The sequence below is a fragment of the Corythoichthys intestinalis genome, chromosome 4 (assembly GCF_030265065.1).
Source record: "Corythoichthys intestinalis isolate RoL2023-P3 chromosome 4, ASM3026506v1, whole genome shotgun sequence".
Lineage (NCBI taxonomy): Eukaryota > Metazoa > Chordata > Actinopteri > Syngnathiformes > Syngnathidae > Corythoichthys > Corythoichthys intestinalis.
In genome coordinates, this window is record NC_080398.1 from 45,059,433 (window position 1) to 45,068,446 (window position 9,014).

Below are 9,014 nucleotides of genomic sequence, written 5' to 3' on the forward strand. Positions count from 1 at the left end.
CTCAACGTGCCCATATTGGTCATTAAAATAAAAAATTAAGTTTCGTCTGAGAACCGGTATTTCACTCTGACGGCCAATGGGAAGCACACATTGTCTTGTAGTCCAAATTATGGAGATTGGGAAAGGACATAATTAATCGCGTGTTAAAAAATATTCACAACATTGAAGGGGTTTTTGTTAATGCCGCTATTAACGCGTTTAACTGACCGTATTAAAAAAACAAAAAAAAAACTTTAAACCCATTAACCCTAACTCGAGGTGAGAGCATGAGAGAGCATAATTAAAGACACCATGATTTTAACGAAATATTATCGCTGACTTTCCTTGTTTCGATCCAAAAAACTCTGTAGCATGTGTTGAGAGAAATGGTGGAGGAAATGTTTTGTATTCATAAATTTGTCTTCAGTTGATGTTGAAATAATGTTACTATTGCTTGTTATTATTGACATATTATCTTTTCGCCACAAGATGGCAGGATGGGACTTAATTGTCTAAAGTGCTACTTTTATTACTGCTTTGTATTCGACTTTGATGACTTTGATTTGTGGGATTGCCTGTGAAGACAGCAATGAAAGAGGATGTATCCGCATGTCAATGGAAATTAAACATGCCAAGTTTTGGCGAAAAGACAACTTATTCTCCGTCAATTCTTCCTACGAATGCAACGTTGAGCTCAACCACCTCAACAGCATGTCTCACCGAGTGTCAAGACAAAGCTGTGAATGGCCACAGCCGGACTTTCTGGGGATTTTCTCCGTGTAGCATGTCTCACCGAGTGTCAAGACAAAGCTGTGAATGGCCACAGCTGGTCTTTCTGGGGATTTTATGGGTGAAACACAGTAATATAACAAGGGTCACAATGCAGAAATCGCAGGCATCAAGGAGTGGTCGAGATTTTCTTTTTCATATATTTACCTTTTTCAACGTTTTTTTTTTTTTTTCCCCCATTGTTTGGATCGATTATTTATCATCTAAAATATTGGGGAAAATGCAACAGTAACAAAAAAAAAAACACAAAAAAAAATAAAATTAAGCGATAATTATGAGGTAGATATCCGTGACCCATTTACAGACATTTTTTTCGTGACGTACTTTGTTTAAAAGTTTAAAATATGCCAGTGAATAATTTTATAAAGTCGGTTTTTTTTTAAAACTAAATATTAGACACCCATTAATGAATCAAAGCTAAAAATGATAGACATTTCAAATAACAGATATAATTACTTACCTTCTTTTAATGGCTGGGTTGAAACAAAAGCGGTTGCCTGGTGTCTGCAAACGGGGGTCTCCAGGGTAAAATGGACAAACTAAAAAAATTTTCCGGGCTTAATGCGCATAGACAGACAGACAGACAGACAGACAGATTCAAATAAAAGTATTCAAATTTGATTGGCTAAAATAGTATGTAGCATTTGGGAAAATGATAAAATATCTGCCACTATTGAGTACTCTATTGCTCTATTAAGATGCCACTTCCTGGAAATACTGGCTTTTATTTACGTTTTTATCCAATACACATCACATCATATTACACATTTCAATTCTGTGTTTTTTTCCTGCATTGTATTAAACAAGATACTTTTTACTGGGATGCACATTCAAAAGGTGTTGTCCTTCCCTCGGCCAGTAGTCAACGCCTCAGCCTGGAGGATTTGCATAATTGAATACTCTGAGTGACTGTCTTCCACATGAAGATCATTTATACTGGGCCTTATCTTGCACTTTAATCTTAACATTTACTGTACAGTAATCAGGAGACGTGGTGAACCAGTTCATCATCTTTTGTTCATTGAATTCATTCAGGTGCAATGCTGGCTGCTGCCATCTAGTAGTAGTCTGAACCTTTAAATTTGAAATCAACTGATGCCTCGTGACTGGTTGTGTCTACTCCTTTCAGTGCAGTGGACATCACTATTATGGGGGCAGGGACTGGACCTGAATGCAAATCGGGGGTAATTCTTATTTAATTTTTTAAAATCCTAATGAAGAACCACTAGAGTTTCCATCCATGGTTCATGAAAAAAAAATTGAAAGATATGGCGAAGTGATGAATCAGTGGGCCCCAAAATATGAACGTACAGGGGTCATGTCACTATGGTGATAACCGTGCACCCGTTCTCACCGCTAAACTTCTCGACTGCAGTAACATCCTCACCTCCTTGGAACGCTGATCTGATGAACGACGCTCACGCGGTCCTGCATTGCTCCTTGTCCATTTGGCCTCTTTTGAGGTGGATTTTCTCAACAGGGATGGCCCATTGGATGGTCGAGCAATGCCAGGAGCTTCCCCAGGAAACCATCCGGCAGAACAACTGCGTGTCCACCGAAATTACACTTCACGCCAACCGTGAAAGGAAGTATATGCGCCAATTCAGATTTAGATTAGGTGAAGAAAGAGTGGTCAAAATCCAAGATCAGTACTCCCATGTCCTCACAAAGGTGAATGCGAGCGGTCCGGTAGCATTGCCTCATGGCTACACCTAGCTTGTCAATGCCTTTTGAGTGGCCCCTGCTTCTGTGCTCGTTTTCATCACTGTAATCACAATCACAGCTAGTACGAGGTTCAGAAGAAAAATGGGCCAGCCTACGAATAGGCGATAATCAATTGGCTCTGTTAATTGGTTTCTAATGAAGCTTTACAGCGGGGTAGATAAATTCACTGATATTTTTAACAGTCATGAATGCCTCTTAAGTGTGCTGCATTTGTTCCTTCCTGTGTGTCATGATCACTTATGGAATGTTCTTGCACTTGTTCTGCCCTTGACTATTGTAAACCAGGCTCTCTTTGATGTCTAATTCGATCAATCATTGTGAATTCCGTTTCTGCCACAATATAAAGTAATAGAGAATACAGATCAACAGCCGTTACGTAATGTACGTAATTGTATGATACCTACAATGAGGCTACAACGATGAGTATGATAAGAATGCCAGAAAAAAGATGTGTACTAGAATTACAAATCCTGAGGTAATTTAAGAATTTAGAGTGTTTAACCAGCCCACCATGCAAGATTTGGGTATGTAGGAGGGAGCCAGAGTACCAGGAGAGTACATACGCAAGCACACAGAGAATGTGCAAACGCCATAAAGGAAAGCCAGAGGGATTGCAAGGGATTGAACCCTTGATTTCAGAACTGTGAGGAAGATATGCTAACCACTCTTCCACTGTGCTGAGGCTTCAAATAATTTTTGGTTTAACCCTTTAACACCTAAGCCTATTTTGGCCGAATTTGGATGCCTTTAATGTTGCCTTTATATTTCAAACAAAAAATTGTTCACAATGGCCAGGTTGGGTTCCTTTTTTCAGGACACCATAACCTTCATGTCCAAACTGTTGTTTTCCTCACTTACCAATTATAATCAACATTTTGGACCCAAAAAGACAAAAAAAAAAAAAAAAATCCCAAAATCCTTTTTCAAAGTTTGTAATTGTTGACGTCCCAGTGAGAACCAAACATGCTCGACCAACCGTTTTGAAGCTTGATAATATTTATTTAACTTGTTAAGATAAACATTTAATAGAAAAAAATAAGACTGAATAGTTTTCAATTCATCACAAACAGCAGGAGTGGTCATAGGCGTTTTGGGCCTTTACACATACTATGGTCACAACAGGTTATATACAGTGCAAAATGAGGAAAAAATATATAATATATATATGTATATATGCTGTACTGTATGTATATATATCATCTAACACAAAAAGGGTTTGGAGGATATCTCTTTGTGAGTTTAGGTATTGTACCCATCACCTTATCAAAAGTATATACATGTAATGAAGCTTCTTGAACACACATCTATATACAAATTGAAAAGATTAATAGTGAAGAAAAAAATCAAATATAACGTTGAAAAAAAATATTTTCAAAATATCGACAATAAACTAGTAAGTTCAGTTTTTTCAGGACTGCGACACAAAGTTTCCTCTTGAACAGGACACGGAGCTACGTCTGCGTCACACTAACGTCACACAGCCTACTCTTCCGCCATTTGCGCACTGCTGTCAGCCTGTCGCTCTTCTAACTTGCCGACTCATCCGAGGAAAACAATGACAAATACGGCTGATCGTCTTCCTTGAGTCAATGAAATAATGCATTAGCTTGCGCTAAATTTAGTTTTTGATTCATTCCACACGTTTCAAAGTCGCTCGCTCAATCCAACCGGCCATTGCTCGCTTTGCATGCCTCCCTTTCCTCAGATGGTGCCTCGCTCGGCAATTAATTAAAAATATTCACATTAGGTTCGTCCTTCTTGACATCACAATAGCTCTTGGGATATGTAGTCTTTTATGCTGCTTTCAGTTTTGAAAAAGGACAAGAAATGATGGCAATATGGAGATGGACACATGGTCCATGCAGCGTTTAAATGCATATTTATGAGTGCAATAAAACTATAAAACTCAAATGACATTATCTCCCGTTTTACTTGGTCGATTGACTTCAAATAAAAACTGGTGTGGACATCAACTTCCACACTTTCAAATGAGACCAACCAGCAGCACGTGGGTGATGTAATTACAGCGTGACGCAGCTTCAAGGACGATATGCGTAAACGCGCCGCTGCCGACATGTTCAGTGTTAAAGGGTTAATTTGTCTGTATTGAAACTTTCATTCAGAGCTTTCATCATGACTTTCATTTAATAGTTTATGGACGATCGAGGGTTCACTTTATCATTCACTTGGTGCATGCCTATGATGCACTTTGTCTTCATGACATCATAACAGTAGTTTCTTTGTTTAATAATTTTCAAAGGTCTACATAACATTGATACAACATTTACACAATTTACAAGACAAATGGGTGAAGCTGACTGCTTTCTTAAAGGCCACGAAGAACATCCACCAGCCTGAAGCAATGGCATCAAAGCCGTTTTGGGTAGGCTTGCAGAAAAGATCAAGATGCCAGCTCGCCTAGGATGTCTGATCATGGTCTGATCCTGAGAGAGGAGCTTATTTTCTTCATCACAAACTTTTCCCTGCATATTAATCCCTTCACTAAGAAAGTGTGCTCCCCCGTTTATCTGGATTTTCACATAAGAATGGACAACCAACTTAATCTCCCACCCCTACTTCTGTCAATGTCCATGCATCCGCCCTGTTGCCCATTATCTATCTTCTTCTACATCACATCCTTCAGCGACCCAATAAACCCTTAGATATGAACCTTAGTCCAAATGCAGTTTTTGTTCACTATCCAGGATGAAAACAGATCTGCTTTAAACAATGACTGCCCCTAAATGGAATCTGAATTTGGACCCAGCAAATGCCTCTGACAGTCTGGTATCAATTTGTCATATTTTTCGTAATGCAAATGCTTCTTCACCTTGGACAAGTCTTGAGAATTCCTTCCTCAGTGTCCAACTTTATTGCTTTGTATTTTATCAATGCAATACTTAATCTCTTTTTCCTGAAGCAAGGCTGTAGGTTTGGTCTCAACATTGGTAGGGATGATAAAACAGCATAACCTGCATGTACACTTTTTGCTGCGGAAGGGACACTAATGAGACCAAACAGAATATTGAACTGGGGTCAGGGCTACATTTCTCACAAATATGAACCTAATTAATCGGAAGGCTAAATGATCAATGCAAAATAAATCTGTATTGACTTACACTAACTTTCATGTGTATTGGTTTAAGTGATACAATGTTCAATTCAAAGCTTTGTTTTAAAAAACTACTGAAGAAACATTGTGAAGTGCAAGTCCCCTTATTAAAAAAATGGGGAGCTATCCAAGAATGGGTCTACTCATTGGGGACACTGGAGCAGCACTAGACTCAAACTAAAGTATTGTAATACAAAAGTGATCTGAGAAAAAAAAGGTTACTATGTTTTTTTTGTTTTTTTTTTAAATGAAAAAAAAATATATATATGAAAGGTGTAACACCAGTTACTTTGCCAGGTAACTAATTACTCTTACATTCAGGTAACCGAGTTACTAACTCGATTACTTTTTGGGAGAAGTAATTTGTAACTGTAATTAATTACTTTTTAAAAGCAAGATTAACAACACTGGTCATAAAGATGAAGTCTGCAGAATGAAAAGTGATGAAAGCGTAGATTTAATTCTGAACACAATTTGCCCGCAACTATTGCTGATCACTTCTCAGAATTGGCAAAAGAGATGTTCCCTGACTCAAAGATTGCATCGGTAAATTTTATCAATTGATCTTTTTAATTTATAATTGGACACACTTATGAACTACCTTCAAGTCAAACTACAGTAAATTGTGAGCTGAAGTGCCATGAAGTGCTGTCAAGACATGACAGAAATTGCCAAAAGTGCTACATACAATTATAACAAACGTCACTGTTAAATTTGAGTAATTATGATGTAGCTGAAGATATTGATTGTTCTTTGATTGCACCAGTGTATATGTTATAATATTACCAATAAATTCATATTATTTTAAAAATTGAGTTTTATTTTTGTTTCATGTTGCACGCTATATACAACTTGTTTATTGATTCGTCACCAATTTGTAAGGGCATACGTCACTATTTGTCATACGTCACACGCGTTGACTCGACACAAAGTCAGAAAATTAAGAAGAAGCAAGAGAGGCTACGGCGGAGGGTCGAAAATTGGGTCTTCCTTGGCGGCGAAGGTCTGACGCGGAAGCATAACTCGGCCTTAACCCTCAAGGAGTCTTGCTTTTCTTGGCAACCTTGATTGGAAGCTTTCTAATGCCAGAAATGTGCTGTTGTCCACATGGTTAGCCTTACAACAACCTGGTGATTTAGTTACCATAACCCTGCCCTCTGGCTTGGATCTATTCTGTCCTATGTGATCCAACTTGTCAAAGCCTGGTCTGAGTGCTGAGTCACCATGGATTCTCCAATGAATTCCTCAACATCAGTTGAGGAAAGGGCTTCTCAAGTCGGCCACTTCATGGTTCTAAATTGAGCCGCATCAAGGATGCAGTATAGCCGCATTCGGACCGTAGACACCCGAGTACTCAGTTCCCATAACTACAGGGGTTGCGTGTAGTTATTTTCTTGGTTTCACATGCACTAGAGCAGGGCGGTAAACCGAAAATTTACCGTCACCGAAATTCTTAACGATGACCAACGTAATTTTGACCATGTCGGTAAATTCGGTAAATTCATCCCGCTTTGATTCTGTGTTGTTCGTCTATGTTCATTCCCCTTTAAGAAAGCAGTGAATGTGCTTACGTAGGGAGTCACGTGATCATCAGGAAGCCAATCAAATAAAAGCCCGGTAAGCTAACGCTAGCAGCTAACGCTACAAGCAAAACGTGATGGAGTGTGGCTTAAGGGAGGTTCACCAAACTTTCAACCGACATTTAGTAGACTCTTGGTGGCATCCAGACGGGCTTTCACCCGCTGTCCTCCTTTGTTCTCACGATTTCCGGAGATGGTGCTTTCAGTGCTTTCAACTGGTAGCCAGGCTAACGCTAGCTAGCGGCTAACGCTACAAATGAACGTTATGGAGTCGGATAGCGGCTCTAACCTCGTCGAAACGGCTGAACTTAATGAGTGGATTGGGCACGGACTGCATCTAGCAATTACTATGTGGCGTTATTTTGTATCTGTCTGTGTGTGATTCCTCTGATAGCTTTTGTGATGGTAAAGCATTCAGCATAAAGTAAAATCCAACGGCAAAACTTATAATGACCGAGAAATGGCCCCAGCTATTTTTATTGTGCGTGCATTTATTAAAAAATGCACTGGGGGGAAAAAAAACCCTTAAACCATAAAGTAAACACTTGTATTTAATAATTATGTCACAGCAGCCATTAACAATAAGTTGTCTTTTTGAAGTGTACTGTTCAAGCTGCAAGTCATTTGTGTTACAATTACATGTTTGCACAGGCATATTGATTTTGACAATGTACATTGTTCAAGTCATACACGCTGTTATAAATGTTCATACTTGAATTCTTATTGCTTAAAATTCATTTTTATAAACTTAATGTTTAGACTGCATGTACAATTGTTAAATACAGTATATCAAATTGAATGCTGGTAAATAAATCAACAAGAAATAGTTCATCTGTATTTCATGCATTGATTCAGATTTTCAAATTATATAACAGTCCGCTTGGGCGAATTTATCGTCATTTATCGTTATCGAGATAAATCTGCTCAAATTATCGTGATACATGTTTAAGGCCACACTGAAAAAAGTGATTTTGGAGAGTGGTAAATATAATCTATCCAAACTGTATAAAATTTGCCTAATCTTCCTTGTCACCCAAGGAATTATAAAATAATGGGTAAATTTCACACATACTACCTCTTCGTTAACAGTAACAACTATCACATGGAAAAATAGGGTAACATATACCCCAAAGAACTGTGGTCGATAGGTGTCAGGCGAAATGCAATGTCCAAAACCTTTTCAACTAGAAAAAAATAGCACAATTCCCAATTGTAACACCAGACGCATTTTTTTAATGAAAATGATGTAAATCGTTTGTGCTACAACAGTTTTTTAGACACAGTATTATGGTTTTTATTGAGATATTAGTTTCCTTAGCTTAGCTCTCGCGGCTAATGGAGCATACCAACCCTCTCAATAACAGAGGGTTGTCTTAACAACTAGCACGATTAAAACACAAATTCGTGTCAGTTTTGCAGTAAATTGGGGGCGTGGGGTTCAGATATTAATATCGAGTGATGACGTTCCTCTAAGCACCTCATTTACTGCAAAATGGTTCTGAAGTGGTGCCATTCGTGTACGTCCGTGCTAGTTTTTAGGACACCAATCTGTTAATGAGAGGTTTGGTAAGATTTATATAGTAATATTATCTTATAAATCTTATAAATCAACTATTAGTAATTATCAGGTATGGCGGCACGGTGGCTTAGTGGTTAGCACATCTGCCTCACAGTTCTGAGATCAAGGGTTCAATCCCGGGTTTCGGCCTTCCAGATGTGCCTCACAGTTCTGAGATCAAGGGTTCAATCCCGGGTTTCGGCCTTCCTGTGTGGAGTTTGCACGATCTCCCCGTGCCTGCGTGGGTTTCCTCCGGGAACTCCGGTTTCCT

The 9,014-nt window shown here is 38.7% G+C and overlaps 1 protein-coding gene across 1 annotated transcript in view; it reads right to left on the reverse strand.

Moving 5' to 3' along the window:
* glipr2l (GLI pathogenesis-related 2, like) overlaps positions 1–2,711 on the reverse strand; it is a 22,349-nt gene extending 19,638 nt beyond the window's left edge. The window contains exons 1-2 of the mRNA XM_057834275.1: positions 2,156–2,711; positions 1,229–1,307 (exon numbers count right to left, since the gene is read on the reverse strand). The gene's annotated coding sequence lies outside the window, so the exon portion shown is untranslated. The remainder of the gene's footprint in view (positions 1–1,228; positions 1,308–2,155) is intronic.
* Between the last annotated feature and the right edge of the window lie 6,303 nt (positions 2,712–9,014).